Source organism: Melopsittacus undulatus, chromosome 1 (assembly GCF_012275295.1).
Source record: "Melopsittacus undulatus isolate bMelUnd1 chromosome 1, bMelUnd1.mat.Z, whole genome shotgun sequence".
Classification (NCBI taxonomy): Eukaryota; Metazoa; Chordata; class Aves; order Psittaciformes; family Psittaculidae; genus Melopsittacus; species Melopsittacus undulatus.
Window position 1 is genome coordinate 6,837,935 of NC_047527.1, and position 20,962 is coordinate 6,858,896.

A 20,962-nucleotide genomic window follows, 5' to 3' on the forward strand; every position below is an offset into this window, starting at 1 on the left:
GTTATAGCTTGAGTACCTCAGCCCAATATGCTTCCAACATCAAGAATTATTGATTACTGTATACAAATATCAATAAATGTTTGCATGTAGTCTAAAGCTTTATGCATATGTCTGTCATGGGAATGTGATTGTGGAAAATTTCTGCCTTGTTTTCATGGGTTTGGCCTACAGTAATTTTATCATAATTTCTCATCACGTTCCACCCTGCCAGCTGAATCATCATCTTAGCAAATCTCAGTCTACAGCTGTAAAAGAAGAAATTACTTCCAAGAAAATGTGATTATTCATTTCCTACTCTTTTAGTCTTATAACATCTCAAGGTTAAAGATGCACATTGTAGCAGTGTAGGATTCTCCTTTTGGTTTCTTAATTACAACCTGCTTACCAATGTTCACCAATAAAAATGTAAGAATAAAAAAAAAGAGATCATTTTATAACTAGAACTGTTTTGAAGCTCTCAAATGGGCAAAGCTTGCAGGTTACAAAGGCAATCACTTAAAATGTTTTGCGAAAACACATCAAATAGGACAATTCTAGTGAACTTAAAAACGAAAACAAGACAAAAGTGAACTGGTTCAAGAAAGGCTTGCCCAATTTCTGGACAGATCACTTGAGCAGTGACACTTACTGGGAGACAGCTTCAGAGCCTGTTACTTCTTGGCAGCCCATAGCTAAGGAAGCAGATGTCTGCTTCAGACCACATGTATCACAATTGTATATGCAGCCTGGGAAGCCAATGTTCCAAAGGCTGAGCTGCCATGTAAGGATTAGAAGCTGCCAACAGAAAAGCTTCAAAGAAATACTATTTTACTGGAGAAATACGTTGGTTTTGGATCTTACATTGAACCACTATAATTCTCAACTTGTGAAATTGTTGTATCCATCTAGGATCAAAATCTTGCTAGGAGAATGAAAATCACTCTGCAATATATATTGAGTTTCCTGTGCTTTGCAGGTTCTAATTAGACATAGTACTTTCTTTATGAGAAGATGTAGATCTGTGGGGCAGTTGCACCTCTGAACCAGCAGAGGATCCAAAATGCAGTATTTGCACAGTCTAGACAGTTTTAACAATCTGATGTAGTGTGATTGAAAAGACAAAAGTTAGGAGTTGAAATGAGACAGAAAACAGATTTGGCAACAAGTGGAATAGAAGAGCAGAACAGAAAAGAAGATTGAGAGTAATTATGTGCTCATTTTTTACTGATGTGGTAAGAATATGGACAAAGCCTTGGGTTATATGGTTTAGTGTGAGGTGTCCCTGCCCATGGCAGGGGGGGTTGGAACTGAATGATCTTAAGGTCCTTTCCAACCCTAACTATTCTATGATTCTATGTTTCTAATATTTCCTCTATAGGAAGCCTTGTTTCTAATGTTGTATTGCTTCATTACTAAACTTGGATCTGTATAAAGAGAAAATAATAAATCAAAAGACATACACAGACATAATCAAAGGAAAGCCCACTGACACATGTTATATATAGAAATACATGCACATACCATATTCACGCATATACATACTTTTATATACTCCCATACAAAAATCTGCTGTTTTTTCCTGTACAGTATGTATGCACATATAAATATCTATTTCATATACATATGTATATTTACATTTATATGTATACACACAAGCATCTATATATATATCAACAGTAACATTGCTTGTTCTATTAATGACAGGAAAACCCAGCAATGATAACTGACACCATGTCTATTCTGGTAAATACGATGATTTACTAACAGCCCATCAGAACATAGTCTGATGATTCATATGGAGAACAACTTCAGTATATGGCGAAAACAGTTTACTATGTTGCATTGAGTAGAAGCATGGTAAATTGTTCATGGTTTCCCATGGATTCCACAGGTACAGTAATCAGGAGGACAATTTATATACAGTAGTTTAATGTCACATCTTAAAAACTCAGACAGTAGAGGAACTTGTCATGGCTGGGTTTTGCTGTTGGAGTTCTATGTTGACCAGGCATGAACTATAAGTACAACTACTGCTCTTGCATTAGGATGGCCTGTTAAAACTGTGTCTCCTTGGATAATACAAACAGATGTGATGTTTCAGAAAAGCAAACAATAAACAGTTTTAGAGTCAGTGAAAAATATTACTTTTCTGTAAATACAATTTTTTTCACTCCTGACATTTGAGTTTATATTCCTGTAATTACTTCAGTTTCAAATGACAGGAATGATATTAAACAGATGATACTTGCAGTATCACTGTGGTCATTATGTTTTAAAATAACTTAAGCCAGAAAAAATGGTTTTATTTTGATTTATTGTAATAAAATCTACTAATTAGATCTTATGAATACAAACAGGGAAATAATATTTTTTTTTATTCATCAACTCAAAACCACCAAATTATGCTACAGCTAAAAACAATTTTATTTAGAAAAATTAAAAGATCAGGGAAGTGCTTTTTTTCAAATGCAACACTGTAATGTAGAAATAAAAGTGTATTTATCAATTTTGTCTGCAATAGCTGCCAAAGTAAATTTTGAAGCAGCAAATTTTTTCAAAGTGTTTAATCCTAAACATTTTGTTGAGAAGAGAAAGTAAATATTCCCTATATTGGTTTATTTTGCTTCATAATATACAGAAAAATTGAAGCAAATCTCAATACATATAACTATTTAAATACACTAATACTAAATTTTAAGGCAAAGATATTGGTTTGTGCAGAAGGTGTGTGCTACTTAATATTAATGTTCAGTAGTTTAAGGGTTAGATCTAGACATACATTTTTTTGATTGAAGGATAGGGACAAATATGAGGCTTTTTGCTCCCTGACTACATGTTCATCTTATTATATTACACTGCAGAGAAAAGAAGAAGTCTTCCTACTACAGATACAGGGATTATATACAAGTTGCATTTTGCTCACCAGTTTGAGACATAGCAGAAAGCGCGAGCACTGACAAGGAGATGAAATAGAAAGGATAGTGTCTTCACCTCTTCTTTCTGTTCTGCAAGGTTACTAGAATGTCCAGGCCCTTCACACCATCTATCTGGCCTTGAGCAAAAAATGTTGAGCATGGCCAAGAACGTATGCAGTGGAGGGCACACAGTATCTTTCCCTGAAACTTGGCAGGAGGAAGATAGGCTGTATTTTTTGGGAGAAAAGACTAGAAGGTCCTAATAGATCAGTTGAACAACCCACCTCCAACAAAGCTATGGCATCATATATCACTCAGCCAGTGCAAAAACCGACTTGAGTGTTGCCCATCTCTCCTACTGTTTTTCATTAGAGCAGTCTCTACTATTCACAATCATGACTGCTGCATGCTTTTACAATACCAACTACTCTCCAGAGGCTTCACCTACCTAGAATTTAAGCAGCATTCCTCAGCTGGAAAGTTTTTATTAATACTCAAGTGAAACCAGACGCAATTTTTCAGGGCCCAAATTCAGGTTGTCATAACAACTTGACTCAGTTCTAATAATCCTATTTTTATTACACTGCTTAAGTATAAAGAACAAGATGTATTTGTTCCCTATAAAAGCAATTGTGATCCAACCAGCCAAAGTGTGTTCCTGTAATTAGATGTAGAGCACCTATATACCTCACAGTGACATGAGGTTATTCACAGAGTAACCCTGCTGATGTTGGTGGTTTAGTTTGAATTTATATAGGTGCACCTGAGCTCTGAATGTGGCACCAAATAACTAAGCTTCTTCTGCTCTTAAGGAAAGCTCTACTATTCAAATAAGAAAGGATACAGAAATGTGAACACATTGAAAAAGACTGAAGAAAATTATGTTTGCATAGAGGTAAGAAAGGAAGATCATTGGCTCTGGAAGTAAATCGTCACACTGAATATTTCAATCTTATCCTGAGGTGTTTACAGAATGCCTGCTAAAAAAAAATACCTTCATCCCCTGTAGACTTCTCTGGCACGTATTTTGGGACAATTGTGTACCATGTACTGTCACAGTGGTAGTTTTCTTAACCTTCTCTAAGCTGTATCTAAACATTTTGGTGCCCCACAGGACAAAGCAAAATAGGAAACTTGAATCTGTTTTCAGTTTCTCTGAAAGTACTAGAGGTACAGTCAGTCAGGTACACATAAGGCCTAATTTAAGCAGCCTGTCTCCCTGCTTTTTGGAAATGAATTAACTGATTAACTTAATCTCACTGTAGTCACTTACAAATTAGATATCTAAGCAAAGCTACTGAACTAAACTCTAAAGATGCTGGAGAAAGTTGGTGCATGCACAGGGTCACTATACTCTAAGAAAGCTGGATATCATACCTGTAGAGGAAGACCAGATGTTACAACTGAACCATGCATCTCCTTTTCAGGTTGCAGAAATTAGGTGAAAGTGTTTCTGTTTCCCATTCCCAGTTCCTAGTTATGACCTGGTAGCTGTGTGATGTCTGTAAGCATGAGATTTTGAGAAGTGTCCACTAGGCTGCTTCTAATAGATCCTCAGTTCATGTGTGCTAGGCATTGTGCCTGCTATCCCTAGCCCTGCTATAATATGTAAACTAGACTTTGGTTTATGCCATTCTGGTGTTATGAATCTACATGTGGTTGAAAAGTAAGTGAAGGTTAGGGACAGGTAGGACCTGTGCAAATGTCTTGCACTCCATTTTGTGTATGCTTTTAATAGGTCCTTGAAAAGCCGTTTTGTTGCTCTGTCCCTTAATTTGTTTGGGAAAGAAAAACAAACAAAACCCAACAAAACAATGAAAATCCCTGAAAAATAAACCTTCACAAATTTTCTTGCTAATTTACATGCGGACTTAGAGTGGCTAATATGACTGGTGGTCTAGAAACCACTGAAACATTTCCACCTGTGCCTTCAGATGTATGAATCCTCACAGGAATGTCATATAGCACATAGATATGAATCCTAAATATGAGGTAATAACATAAGCAGGGATTGTATATAATATGGATGAAAAATGAAGCAGATCTTCTGCTCATAAATTAGCATTGGTCCATTCAAGTGTTCAATGTAAAGGCATCTAAGCCATTTTCAAATGGTGAAAAAATTCTGAAAGCTTTTGGGGTACTATCAAAACAGGATGAAATATCACAAATTCACTGTGCTAAAGAACCACCCACTAAGCAATATAAAGAAGAAGAGAAAACCCTGAACAACTTCAACTGATATAAAAGGATGGCAGCCAAAGCCACCTCCTGCAGCCTTTTACCTCCAGAGGACCAACAAAGGAAGAAGCAAGTTGCTTGTGTTTCCTTAGATTTAATAGCACCCAATGGGACACCCAAGAATACTGAATAACAAATATGTGGTAAGTGAGGTTCTACACAGAAATAATTTGCAAGAACAAAGAGAAAGGAAAATAAAGGGGGTTTAGATGTGTTCTAGACATTGGTTTCTATATTAAATAAAGTGCTCAGTGAGTTCTTGATCAGTATGTAAGCTGTCAAACAACTCCCTGCCCCTGTTGACAGTGTTCTTTATGGAACAAAAAAACAAAACGTGTAATTCAATTAAGTCTTTGATAATATTTACTTTTCTAATATCACTATCAGTTTTTAATGATACTGTTTTCAGGTAGATGCCTGATGTGCTGATAATAAGTATTCCATACACATGGTTGTATTTCAGTACTGAAATAGGTCTATGATAAGTTCAGTCCCGGTTTAGAAAATATTGTTTTAAATAATGTATCAATATTAAGTCTGTTTTCCCATTACTTTGTATATTACTGGATTGCTGATCACTGTTCAAAGGAAAGGCAAAGAGCTTCTATGCAGATATTGAGACATTTTTTTATTCTGTGTTACAAAAGATAACTATTTCTGTAGCAGTCCCTGGGATCTCAGCTAGGACTGTTATTGCATTCATGGAATGCCATCATATCCTCTGCAAGAAAGACTTGACTTTAGGTATCAGAATTTGACTGACAGTACCCCAAGGGTATGATAACTCTACAAAAGGTGAAGCTTCAGGATTGAAGGTAAGAGCATCTGTCAAACTGACCCTAGAAATACTATTCATGATACAGAAGCTTCTTCTAGTCACCTTTAAATCACAACTTCTATATCTGTATTCTATGGTCTGCAAATACAACAGTATATAAGTTTATAATAGCAGAACTTGACAGAGAAGGGTTTTTTTTTTCTTCCATTTAATAGATTATTTCATCACATTAATTTTCAGAGCCATTCTGAGGATACCTAAACTGTTGGAGATATGTGCAATATAATTTCTTACTGACAGTGCTTTTCTTCTTCATAAGTTAAAAAAAGACCTAAAAGTGTAGCTAAGTCTACTATGTAAGATAATAAAAAATGTATAAACTATAAAACCCACATTTCCTTAGGGATCAGGATTCTTATTTAAATAAGATATTATTTAAGTGTTAAATAAATTAATATGGTTGCCTTCCTTTTAAAGGAAAACACTTTGTGACCATAGAAATAAACTGCAATTACTAGTATTAAAATTGATGTTTAGTGGCTCAAATGTTTTTGAGGAAATAGTATTTTGGATTTTTTCCTAAAATCTCAGATTTTGTTGCCATGTTATTGAGAAGTTTTCAAAACAAGATAAATTTAGAAGAGCTGTCATTTGAATATTCTTTTCAATTTGTTCATCGTGTAGGTATTTGCATTTAAATTCTAATCAATTCCTTAGAGATCTCAACCCAAAAGTATTATATTTTTCATTCTTCCTGACACTTCTGCAATGCCTTTTCTTGCAGTAATGGATTATGGATCTTTTGATGACATATTTATGTATAACATTAGAGAAAATATTAAATACAAGATGGGAATTTTCCTCCTTATGATGATGTCACTTTGATCTCCAGTGCATATAGACAATTTATAAAAAGAAAAAGTTATTACCATATTTCTTTAAGGCAGTGGGATTGTCATTCTGAAAATGAACCAGAGATGGACTGTTTTCCTTCCAAACACATATGACTCCAAGTCCTTCATGTAAGTAAAGTATTTTTATATCCTCTGTGTTTGTATCTGTTAAGATCATACCCAATATTTCTCAATTCTTTACTGTTGGCTGAGTTATTCCAGAAATTCAGACAAATACAGTGAGTTACACTGGAAATTCAGACAGACATAATGATGCTGAAAGGGTGGGGAGAATGCTCTAAGCCATAAAATCATGCAGCTCCTCAAAGTTCAAAGACGTAGACTTGCCAAGACAGGAACTAGGCTCTTTCGCATGAGCAATATTTGAGAAGATAAGCCAAGAGGGCCTGGCTTCTTGTAATCTCCAATAACAAAACCTCCTCTGTTTTCAGAAATTGCTCTTTGCCTTCTTTTTTCTTTTCTTTTTTTTTTTTCATTTCCTTTTTTCCTCCATCCACTTAGGTTTTTGTTTTTGTTTTGAAAGAATTGCTTTTCTCTATCAGACTTGCTTGGCATGCAAAATAATCTGCCAGCTGCATCATGGCTTCTCTGGGCACACATCAAAAACTAGTTTGGATGCCACCTGTTTGATTACTCACATAGTGATGCCAATCCTGACTGTGTTTGAATGTGCTAGTAGCAGAATAAAAAGCAACAGAAAAGATTTTGTTTCGCTAAAAAATGAAGCTGAAGAAGTGGTGGTAGTTAAAGAAACACTGATCAGAGCTGGATCTGTTGTATCATCATATAAAGAGCTATACGGAATTTGAATATTGGACATTATATACTGGTTGATTATACCAGAACTCAAACCTCAAGTAACATTTTCTATATAAGCTGTGGGGTTTTTTTGTCTGTAGCACATTTTTTAACACCTTATGAAAAATGACTCTGCACACATTTGTAAATTACTGAATATACTTTCATTTTTAATTGCATAAATTAATATGTATGTGCGGATCTTTAGAATATCCATAAATATGAGAGTATTTTTATACAATTCTTGTATGCTTTTTCAATTAAGTTATTTACTCTGTTGTCAGAAAAAAATGAAGACATAGAAAAATCTAAAATGGAAGTCTAGTTATTCTTAAGTACATGCTTAAAATAAGAAGCTTTCACTTTAAAAATGTCTCCTAACTGTAAAGAGAACCTATATTCACTAGTTCAGATGTAGACCCCTAGATTTCAGGTGTTTGAAGTTAGGCAATATAAACCCATTATTTCTATTAAACATCTTGATAAGAAGTTCACCAATTGGATATGTAGTTGATTTACATCATTCAGATATGATATACCCTTTATGAAACAGGGTGTAGGATGAGATTACAAAAACAAAGAATATTTCCTTGTCTTGCAGTCATTTTATGTATTTTCAAAACACAGCTGAAGTAGAAGCACGCTCGATTTCTGCATATGAATAGGAAGCTGTCTCAGCTCAGCATGTTTAGTTTGGGACACCAAAACCACTGACATTTATGAAAATTCTGCCATTAAATTCAGAGAAGACTGGATTAGAGACGAAAGACAAAGAGGTAAAATAAAAAATGTGAGTAAATGTAAGCAGGACTGGAGAGTGGGATGTTCAGATGTGTTTTGAATTTCAAAAATGGTTTTGTTTTGTCTGTTGGTTGATGTTTGGGGAGAGAGCTTTGTTGATTTAAATTAGAGGAGTTTCCTCTTTGCTAAGAAGGAAATGAACTTTAAAGCTTTTTAATGACAGATGCATATATCATTTGATATGCATCTGGGTACTGACAATTTGCCCACTAATTATATGGAGAATAGAAACCAATTAATTATTCAAGCAGCTTTTGTAAGAGTTAATCAACCACTGCCAGTGATGCTCTACTGCAATGACTTTAATGTCTGTCACTGTCACAACTTATACATGTTCCTGATAATTGAATATTATGACTGTTGCCCTCTTTTGCATTCAACAATTTATATTAGGCCTACATGAATAGAAGTGGAGTATCTTATAAGGGTTTTCTTGAAATAATCCAGGATGAAAGTAGGAGATAATTATATGACTTGCCTTTAATTTCTCTTTTGGGAAGTTTACCATTCAAAGTTCTCTTCTGTGTTCATGGGATCAGTAGATGAGAATGAAGTTCCGTATTTCAGGTCAAAGTGTGCTTATATTATCAGCTCTTTAGGATAAGAAAAATCTCGTAATGTACATTAACAAAGACGCTCAGATGTCTGTCTTGTACCACAGATTATTATCAGTCAAGTGCTAATTATACAAGTTAAAATATAAGGTTCATAGTTGGCCTCTGATGTAAATAGCAATATAATAAAGCAATTAAATTATCATAAGGCTTCAATATAGTCTATCAGAGGTTTTGAGGAAAGAATATTCTTTGGGTTCGAATAAAATTAGAAACTGATTTGAGATGTTGCCAACGTAATAGTACTACAAATGTATAAACACATTGAGTTGAAAGCACTATTGATTCCTTCACTACAAAAAGCATGTTCCTTGTTCTTTTGCTTTAGTTTCACTCTTAAATATGCTTCAGATAGGAAGGGCAGAGATATAAATTATTCTTTCATGTTCCCTGGTACTGCTACACTTGGCTTCATTTGGACAGCTAATTCACTGCAATCACTTGGAGCAAATTTACTAATTTTATTGTTATGTTGGATTCCTCTATGCCCTGGAGTTCTCTGTTTTGTTGTCTTCTTACAGTACTAAATTGTAAAGTTATGAAGGTTGCAAGTATAATTTCATTATGGTTGTGAACTGTCCCTCATACAGAGAGTTGATCCCCTATTTTGCAGATTGACGTACATGCAAACCTACTATAAAAGTACTAATGGCATTTGTAAGAGTACGTGGATGAAGAGTGTCCAGAGAAGTCACTCATGTGCCTGGTACCAGCTGCTGCAGCGTGATGAATGCCTGTATCATCCTCAGTCCTGGTGTGCATGACCAATGCATGTGTATTCACCAGCAAATTTCAAGCTGGACCAGTGGGCATGTACAGACATCTGGGGTCTGGGACAGGCCACCAGGCAGGTGAGGCTCTATGCTGGTAAGCACAGCGGGAGCTGCAAGTGTGTAGTGAATGAGTCTACTGTAAGCGTGTGTGCGTGTTTGCAGCAAGCACCAAGATGGAGTAGTTGTCAAGCAGGGCACCTGTGGGGTGGTTAAGGCAGTCTGGGATCCAAGCAGGGGTGTTGGGTGGAGAGAGGGACTGTGACAGTGCTCAAAGGATTCATAAGTATGTGTGGTTTGTGAATCTAGAGGGTGAGAGATGTGTGTCAGTGTTAGTGACCTTCTGTCTCTGCCAGGTGAAGTGTTCATGCTGTGAGTCCTGTACGTAGGTGCTGCTGAAGGCAATGCCTTGTCTGTGGCAATCAGTGTGATCGACCATGTCAGTGTCCTCTGTGTTTGCGTCTCTGCGCATTTGTGTCTGTTTCATTACTGGATGAAGCTGCAACTGGTGAAGCAGCAGCCACATCTCTCAGACCCTGATACTCAGGCACAGGCTGGGGTTACAACAACTGGACAGCAGAAACTGAGCTGGAGCAGTTGGAGGATGCAATCGCGTTTCTTATGTGACTTAATAGTATTATGACACCAGCTGTTACAATGTTTTTCTACATTAAATGATTAACTGTGATAGGAAGACAGAATCATAAGTCCAGTGACAGAAGAGATTTGTTTGCTAGAACCCTAGATCCCTGATGAACATATACACAGACTGGGACTGCACGGCAGATTGATGTCACAGGCCAGCCCCAGAATAGCCATTTTCTTACATCTGGTGGTGACATATTTATTTTCGAAGATGGTGTTAATAAGCATTAATAATAACCTCATCTAGCATAAGAGTAACAGCACTCCAGGGTATGAGGTGATCTGACAAAGCCTGTGGGTCTTACAGGCAATCAGAAGTAGGGAAGTTCAAGAAGAACAGAAAAAAATAGAGTGTCAAAGACATCTTTTGAAACTCTAAGAGCAAATCAAGTGAACTGAGCCTATTTGTGGTTCTCAGTTGCACCTATAGTTTTCAGTTTTAATTTCATTGTTTGCATAATAATTAACCACTCATTTGTGAGGAAACTAATTTTTTTCATTAAAAATATCATTTTGATGAAATTGTGATTATTTTTACTGAAAGGTGATTCGGTCTTTAAAGTAAAAAGTACTCTTGGATTGCATATATTTCAACTTATGGCCCAGTAACTTGAGCTTGATTAAAGGAAATACTTCAGAAAGTCATCCTGTTTTACAGTTGTCCTGGGTTCAGCAGCAGCAGTCATTTTCCTCCTTCTTAGTAGCTGGTGCAGTGCTGTGGTTTTGACTTTCAGCCTGGGAACAGTGCTGATAACACCGATGTTTTTAGTTGTTGCTAAGTTATGTTTACTCCGACCAAGGACTTTCTGAGTCTCATGCACTGCCAGGGAGGAAAGGAAGCCGACAGGACACCTGACCCAAATTAATCAAAGAGATATTCCATACCACAGCATGTCATGCCCAGGATGTAGAACTGGGAGCAGTTATCCAGAAGGGCTAGATCACTTCTGGGTAGGGCCGAGTATCCGTCGGCAGGTAGTGAGCGGTTGTATTCTCTTCCTTTGTTATTTCCCTTATCATTATTATTATTGGTGGCAGCAGCAGTGGTTTGTGTTATACCTTAGTTACTGGACTGCTCTTATCTCAACCTGTGGGAGTTGCATTCTTTCAATTCTCCTCCCCGTCCCTTCAGGAGCAGAATGGGGAGGAAAGGGGGGAGTGAGAGAGGGACTGCATGACTGAATTTAAACCACAACAGCTGTTGAAGACAGAAAACCACGGAAATGATCTCCTTTGCTTTAGTAACCTGTCCCAGTAGTTAACCTGCATTACTGTTAAGAAGTTAACTTACTTCTCCCTCATTTCTTTTTACTGGCTTCAGCTTTTAGTTTTTGTTTCTTGTTATGACTTTCCTCTTGAAAAGGTGGAACTGATCATACTTATAGACAAGATCATAGAAACATGATGGTTCTGACTTATCCATTATAGCAGTGGTCCCGTTGGCTGATAGTGACATCAGAGATTAATTATTGCTATTAGTTTTCACGTCTCTGTTCAGATTTTAACAGCTCAAATTTCTTTTGTGCTGTCATAAAAAGAATTCTTTCAACTTTCTTGGTTTTAAGCATGAAAGATGATGGCAAACCTCCCAGAAGAAGTCAGTACATTTCACACTTTCAGACTTGGTAAGGCATTGTTTTTCCACTGCAACACACATTTCTCTTGCACTTCCTTTTATCTCTGCTATCTGAACCATTTAATTTCAATGATAAATTGACCAAATGAGTGTTATCGAACAGAGCAAGGATACAATATAAATTTCCTAACCTATCAATATAAAGCTTTTTCTGAGCATAGAAACAAACTGCCTATTAGCTTTCCTTAGCTTAAAAGCTAGGGCAGAACTGCCCTTCACAATTGAAACAAGGTCAAGTAGCATTATGTACTACTCTATATTTTCCATATTTGCTGGGTGTTAATTTATGGGATGTTGTAAATACATATTGCACCATTTCAATCTGTTTGATATCATTTGCTTCTCTATTTTATTGCAGCAAGAAAGTGACTACTAATATATTCATATTGCACTAATACCTGGAAACAACCAACCATATAATTCAGTCATTACACACTGTAATAAATATCAATGCAATTTTAAAAGTGAAGAAATAAATCTATCTGGAAAATATTTCTCTAAGATATGTAGAAATTTCTGGTGTCCGTATGTCTATCTCCAACCTGATTGAAATCTATCTTTATTGGATGAATGGGCAATCTAAACTATTATGCAAATATGACCTTCAAGAAAGTTCAGAAAAAAAAAAAGATAAATAGAAAAAGTAACATTGGCTGTACAAAATTATGCTTCTTATTTCTAAATAAAAGTTTGAACATGGCTTAATATCTTAAGTTTGATTAAAACCATCAATTTGTTTTCTTCATAGTCTAAAAGGTGAACTGTAAATTGTCTCTGAAGCTTAAATTCTGAGGACAAGAAAATAATTTGGGAATTTCTTAGGAACAAACGTATTTAATATCCAAAGACTGATGGCTTGCAAGCTTTATGTTCCAAAGACAAATACTTTGGTAGAATAATCCTGTTAAAGAATTTTTTTCTAGTATCTGCAAAATTTGCATGCTGCTGTTTAAGATTCTGCAAGCAAAATGCATGCTACAATAGCTGAAGACAGAATGTTCCAACTCAAATACATAAGTTGTAAGAGAAGAGCACTGAATTAAGTACATTCCTACAATCCTTGCAATCTCAAAGAATGTATTCATCTACAATTATAAGGCACCTATAGTAACTGCTGCTGTTGGCAAAATGCATTAAAGATCTGTAGTGCGTTTTATGTTCATGCACACCACAGTATGGATGCAAGAGTTTGCAAAGCGTTTGACACTGTCCCACATGACATCCTCGTCTCTAAATTGGAGAGACATCAATTTGATAGGTGGACCACTCAGTGGATAAAGAACTGGCTGGACGGCCACATGCAAAGAGTCGTGGTCAATGGCTCAATGTTCACCTAAAGACCAGTAACAAGCAGTGTCCCCCAGGGATTGGTGCTGGGACCAATCTTGCTTAACATCTTTGTCAGTGACATGGACAACGGAATTGAGTTCACGCTCAGCAAGTTTGCCAATGACACCAAGCTGTGTGGTTCAGTTGATACACTGCAGGGAAGGAATGCCATCCAGAGGGACCTTGACACGCTTGTGAGGTGGGCTGATGCCAACCTCATGAAGTTTAACCATGCCACATGCAAGGTCCTACACCTGGGTTGGAGCAATCCCAGGCACAGCTACAGGTTGGGTAAAAAGGAAATTCAGTGCAGCCCTGCGGGGAAGGACCTGGGGGTGTTGGTCAATGAGAAAATGAACATGAGCCAGCAGTGTGCTCTTAGACCCCAGAAAGCCAACCAAATTCCGGGCTGAATCAAAAGCAGCGTGACCAGCAGATCACAGGAGGTGATCCTGCCCCTCTTCTCTTGTGAGACCTCACTTGGAGTATTGTGTGCAGTTCTGGTGTCCTCAACATAAAAAGGACATGGAACTGTTGGAACAAGTCCAGATGACGGCCACGAGGATGATCAGGGGACTGGAGCACCTCCTGTATGAAGACAAGCTGAGAAAGCTGGGGCTGCTCAGCCTGGAGAAGAGAAGGCTGCGTGGAGACCTCAGAGCAGCCTTCCAGTATCTGAAGAGGGGGCTTACAGTGATGCTGGGGATGGACTATTCTTTAGGCACTGCAGTGACAGGACAAGGAGTAATAGGTTAAAACTGGAACAGGGAAAGTTTAGATTGGATAAAAGGAAGAAATTCTTTAATGTAAGGGTGGTGAGGCACTGGAATGGGTTGCCCGGGGAAGCTGTGAATGCTCCATCCCTGGAAGTGTTCAAGGGCAGGTTGTATGAAGCCTTGTGTGGCATGATTTAGTGTGAGGTGTCCCTGCCCATAATAGGGGGCATGGAACTAGATGATCTTAAGGTCCTTTCCAACCCTAAGTATTCTATGATTCTATGACATACTGAACTCCATTCACCTGCTTCTTTAGGAAAAGTTAAGCACTTCTACCTCGTTTATGTCTCATATGCATCAACCCAGAATTTTATGGCAATAAAGAATATCCATTCTGGACATGGTGAGTGCTGTAGACTCAGTTTTGGCAACTTCTTTGTTGGGGCTGCAGAGAAATGCTTAAGCTCCTGGGTAGGTCCTGACCTCAGGTTAAGCTAAACAGAATGTGGGAAAGTTTTGGTCGTGACATGAGGAATTGCCAAATTTGACAAATAACAGTGTGAGAAGCTGAGAAAAGATCTAAGTTATGGCATGAATTTCACAGGTGGTTAAAGGCTATTTCAATGTGAAATATCAAGCCAAACCATTTTTTATTTTATCCCGTACCAGATGAGTTGAAGGTGGTTTTGAATTCAAGGGACCGAGGGGAAAGGTAATTTTACTTGGCCTATGAGAGAACAGCTGGCCAAGCAGAAGCTGCCAAGCAGATCAGCCCTCGTGGTATCACTGTGCTGATGATACCAGGCAAATCAGAGCCTGTTGGAACTGTCCATGCCCTCATAATCTTATTGTCTTCAGCATATAAATCCAATGAGGTTAATTAATTCTGAGCAATGAATCATATTCAAGTCAACCATCTAAGCTGACTTAGTTGTGACTTTGTTCTGTAGGCTGAAGAGTAATATAGGAAATGAAAAGCTATTAATTCAACATAAATGTATAATATAGAAGTGCTAAATCATCAACTGAAAGTTTTGCTTTCAACATACACATCTGAGTAATGGATACAATGTGGTAAAGGATGAAAGTAGGTTCTTTGTGTGTATGTATATAAATGTATATATCAATGTTTCTCTTTATACAAGTAATCTTTCTCATCTCAATGTCAATACTGCAACTGTTTCTTCTCTTATTAAAATATTCTTCTCTTATTAACCATTCTTATTAAAATATATAAACATCACTTTTCATTAAAATTCTTTTCCCTTAGGTTTTTGTTTAAAAATTGATGTAATCGTATATATACTACCACTAGCCTTGAATTCTACATCACATTTCAGATCTCAGCCATTGACCAGCTATGTTGCAAGGCATTAGACTCAAACTGCAGCAGATACTCAGAGCTGAGAAATTCTGCTGAAAATTGATACAGATTTATGTTTCCTTCTGATTGCCTCCAAAAAAGTCTTTCTGCAATGTATTTGCAAATCATTCTCAAGTTCCTTGTCTGAGATTTGAATTCTACCAGTGACTATGCAACGTGTCTAGTAAAACTAGAAACTTTTCTGCAGCTTCTGTATTTGCTCTACATGGACTACATGGAGACAGAAATAGACCAGGGACCCATTTTTAGTGTGGCTTAACTTCCTTACAATAACTTGGGATTAATTTTGTGTGTTTTGTGCAGAAATAAATTGGCAACATAACCATTTAGAGCTTAACAGGAGGGGACCGGCAACTCAAGTGTCTTGGGGTACTTGAAACAAGCTTCCAGGTTGATTCTAAATATCATGGCAGACTTACTTTTTAGTGCATTGGAAAGAACGTAGAAATCAGCCTATTTCTCATCTCCATTGGTCTTTCAGTAATGTATTCCTGTTTTTTCTACACTGTATGGAAAATGAGAAAAATACAGCAGCAAGGTCGTGCTTTTCCTATTGCAATTTTAGCAGTTGATCAAGCTTTCCTCTCAACCTCAATTTACAGAAGATGGTAGAAGCACAACCTTGATCTCAGCAGCATTTAAAATGAGCCCTATGGCAAATATAAGAAGATCACTTTACAATAAAATAAACTCCACAGTTTTGTTGCCTAAGCCTTACTGTGCTGTCCTATGTCTATTGGTATGAAAATCTACTTGCTACATTAAGGGAAGCTTAGGAGTCGAATACTACTGAATCCTTTACAATATTATCAAAATGTTGCATTATGGCACTGTGCCTTTGTACACATAAGAGAGTCTGGGGAGGATTTTAGACATGGATGTCTGCATATATAGACACAGAGATCTACCTTCAGCTTTTTGATCATAATGTTTTCCTGAAAACTATACTAAACTCTGCTAGATGTAACTGTAAAAGGGGTATACTTGAGAGATGTGTGTTCTGCAGCTGGGAAAGATTTCCATTCTGTCCTAAATGATTACTAGAAAAGGTCTAAGGAAAAATAATCCCAGATGTTCTGACCATTTAGAGCACTTTCTCTTTCAAGCCTGATGATGAGGAAATGAACATGAGCCAGCAGTGTGTGCTTACAGCCCAGAAAGCCAACTGTATTCTGGGCTGCATCAAAAGAAGCGTGACCAGGAGGTTGAAGGACGTGATCCTGCCCCTCTACTCTGCTCTTGGGAGAACCCACTTGAAGCATTGTGTGTAGTTCTGATGTCCTCAACATAAAAAGGACATGGAACTGTTGGAACAAGTCCAGAGGAGGCCACGAGGATGATCAGGGACTGGAGCAACTCCCATATGAAGACAGGCTGAGAAAGTTGGGGCTGTTCATCCTGGAGAAGAGAAGGCTGCATGGAGACTCCTAGCAGCCTTCCAGTATCTGAAGGGGGCCTACAGGGATGCTGGGGAGGGCCTCTTCATTAGGGAGTGTAGTGACAGGACAAGGGGTAACGGGTTGAAAGTTAAACAGCAGAGGTTAAGATTGGCTATAAGGAAGAAATTCTTTACTGTTAGGGTTGTGAGCTACTGGAATGGGTTGCCCAGGGAAGCTGTGAATGCTCCATCCCTGGCAGTGTTCAAGACCAGGTTGGATGAAGTCTTGGGTGATATGGTTTAGTGTGAGGTGTCCCTGCCCATGGCAGGGGGTTGGAACTAGGTGATCTTAAGGTCCTTTCCAACCCTAACTATTCTATGATTCTATGGCACAGGAGAAGATAATTAAAAGGAAACATTAAACCAATGCACCTGTGGGTTTTTTGAGCTTTCAATAGTTCTGAATTCCAAGTCAATGCTGCTGAAGAGGATTGTGTTACCTGTCACAGCATGGTCCAGCTTTTGCATGCTACACATGAAATATTGAGAGATAAGAAAACACCAGTGTTTATTGGCACGGCTGTTCCATTTGCTGAGAGCATAAATATTTATGATCGCTTCATGGCTAGCACTGTGACAAGGTATGGCTCCAAAACAATGGTGTTGTGTACTTTGAAGAGATGGGGCTGTCTTCCCAGCAGAGACTGTACCTGAACCTGAACGCTGAAATGTGTGCAGACACGTGCCTTGAATTCTGACCCAGAAAAATGTGTATTCAAAGAAAATAGCCTCAGGTTTGGGAATGAGTTGTAAAACAGGGACAGTATTATTTTAATTATAATATATATGCTCTTGGCTTTGAAACCATGTGGATAATATATATATACACCAACTTAATTACTATGCAGTGGGCTACACTCTCTAGCAGTTTGTGCATTTGCTATTGTTATTTGCTGCTTTTATTGTGACAAAACAGAGAGCCTGCATGTGAAAGCACCACCATGCTAGGTAATATTCAGACATAATAACAGCCAGTGTCAAAAAATTTGCAATTAAGGAATTAAATAGCCAAGTACAAAATTATGATCCTTAAAACTGTACTCCTCTTAAAATTGTACAACCCTTAACGTTATTATAATCCTCACCTAATGCTGGAGTTATTTCATCATTTGTTTGTTTGTTCCTTTGTACTTTTATTTCAAGGTACTTGCAGAACATTCTGTTTCCAAGAGAAATTTGGAGCTTTTTGTTCTTAGCCCACTCAAGCTACTGTAACAAGAGGTGACTCAGTTTCAATGAAGATTCTCAGATCAGTAGCCTAAATGAAGGATTCATGTGTTGATAAAGGTACCTTTGAGTATTTAAGACATTTACATTAGGTGGAAGGTAATGTTCAATACTTACAGAAGAACTGTCTTTCTGCAAGAGCAGCTGGAGGACAGCCAGGATATTTAGCATTTTATAAGGTACTGGTTGCATATCTTTAAGCAGCTGAATAGCTGATCTACCTATCTGTGTCTTCATAGGCTACTCTATAATTGTGCTACTTACTACCACCAACAGAGCATAGTGACCTATACTGATCACCCAAAAATTGACACACATTACATGATTCATATGCTAAACATGTGTCTAACACCACTGGAGATACCCAGTGCATCTCCTGTGTTCTCCAAAGTCTGGAAAGATGTGGATCTCTAGAGCCTTCTGCGTTAGATCTGAGAGTCCTATGCAAATGTTACATATTTCTGAGGATATATTAAATGCCACCCAGAGACTATTTTCAGATACAGAATTGTCCCCACGTTAGATCATCTGAATAGGTTTTTAACCGGTACTGTACTGAGACAATATCCACTAACTGAAACGGAATTTAGATACACTCAGTGCCTTTACAGATATTCAAATTTAGGCAGTCAGACTGAGTCCTTCCTTTTGTGTCTCATACAAAAGCCTTAACACCAAAACTACTGGATTGTTATCCATGCAAAATATACAAAGATCTCCACTTTTGTTTAATCTATGTTAAAGAAGCAACTTTGATGTCATGAAGCTACTTAGAACAGTATCTTCAGATGAAGCAGATCAACATTTTCATTCCTTCACTTCAGATAATCAAAACAAAGAGTATTGCTTCCTTCCTGAAGCATGTTCTTGCTAACAGTCTTTAATCTGCTGTGATATCTAAGAAGGAAGAACAGGGTATTATTACCCTTCTGTTTAATTTATGCTGTTGTAAAGAAAAGGATGAATGAGACATTGAAAAAAGAAATATACCTTGACTGTATCCAAGCTTTCAAGCAGAGGAAAAACTGCTCTGATTTCTCTCCTGCAAACTGCTTCTCTACTTTATATTACTCATCCACTTGATAGGATATAAATAATTGTTTGGTAGATCACCTAAACACATCAGGTCTGTTTCTCTAAGAGCTTCTGTCCTCTATTTTTAGATTAGCATTTTAACACCAGCACTTCCCAGACTGTTCTCTAAATGACATAGTACTCTTGCTTTCCTCCCACATTCTCTTTTCTCCTATAAGGCAGGAAGCAGCCCTCACTGCAGAGCTGTTTCAAACCTGTATGTTCACTAGTTCTGTTTTAATCAGAAAACTTTGCTATACTTCTGTGTTCTTGCTACCATATTATTTTCTGCAGAGTAACACAGTGGTAACTGAAGGTCTGAAGTGTGCTCCGTCTTTGGAAAACTTCTAAGCAAGTGGTTAGGATACATTCACAACAATGGTGAATTTTAAATCTGAAACCTTTTAAGGTGAGGCTGGGATTAAATCAGAGTGCTGGAACCACTCAGGTGTTAGAAAAATATGTGGGTGATTTTGCTGCCTTCATAGAGAGCAAAGATTGAACAGGAGAGCAGATGACACTCTTATGCAATCTGTCCTTTCAGAGGCAGTTTCAGACATTACCAAAATACTTCTAAATTACTGAATTACTCAAGGATTTTTAAAGGGAAAACCTTGTTTCTGGACGCTTGTCAGTTTAGAAGAATACAGCTTTGCCAAAATTGAAGGGATCTTTGCCACCTGCATGGATGTAACACTTGACATGAGGGAAATTTTCAAACTGGGGAGGTGAATTGAAAGTTTTATCACAGAAGAACTGAAAGCTAGAATGTAGAATCTAAATATAACTTTGCTTCTTGTCTTTGGTTGTATTTTTGTTCATTTATTTATTTAGTCTTTGTCTTTTGTTCCAAATCCCGCAATGATCAGAATTAGATAAATTAAAGTGATATTGTCTGCAGTTTTAGTCATGCTAATGGTGCCTGGAAACATTTAATCTAGAAAGCTCATGTCAACAAATGGATTTGTCTAAGGGAGTTTGGATATAATTTATTTATGTCAATAGAGTTAAATCAGGAGAAGGAAATTGATGACCCCTCCCAGTGAGTTCACAAAACTATGTTATCTTGTCTGTGTTATGGATTAACCTCTGTGATGGTGATTTAGACATCTTGATTACCTGAACACATTAGCTAAAGATCTGATCTAGAGTCTAAAGTATATTGATTTGGCTTATTTTATAATCTGCCCCTTTTTGAAGCAGTTCAGTAAGAGGAAGTTCCTTATTGTGATCCACACTGCTGTGTGAATTCACTTCTTCCAGTTGCCAAATACACCCTGGTGGACGTTCATTGGTACTGACTGATGCACAAGATGAAGAGCGTCCATGAAAGTGTGTCAGCTACAGAAAGAAAAGAAAAAAAGGGAAAGAGTTGGAAAACACTAATAAATCTAGAAAATACAAATTTCCATTTGAGTGTATAGAAGAATTCAGCAGAGAATGAACAAATAGACGTATTGTAAGGCAAAAGGGAACAAGGAAAATTAGCTTCAATATCCCCTTTTGAGGAATGCTTTTCCTGAATATTTTATCACTATTATTTTTAACTTAGATATGAATATACTACAGAAAACTTGTCTAAAAGGGAAAAGTATGTCAGAGCTGGGAATATATGTATACTATAAATACTGAAGAGGGCCCCTAAAACATATTCAGGTGTTTGTGTTGTTACAAAAATGCACAGCATTGATCTATGTTTGTTC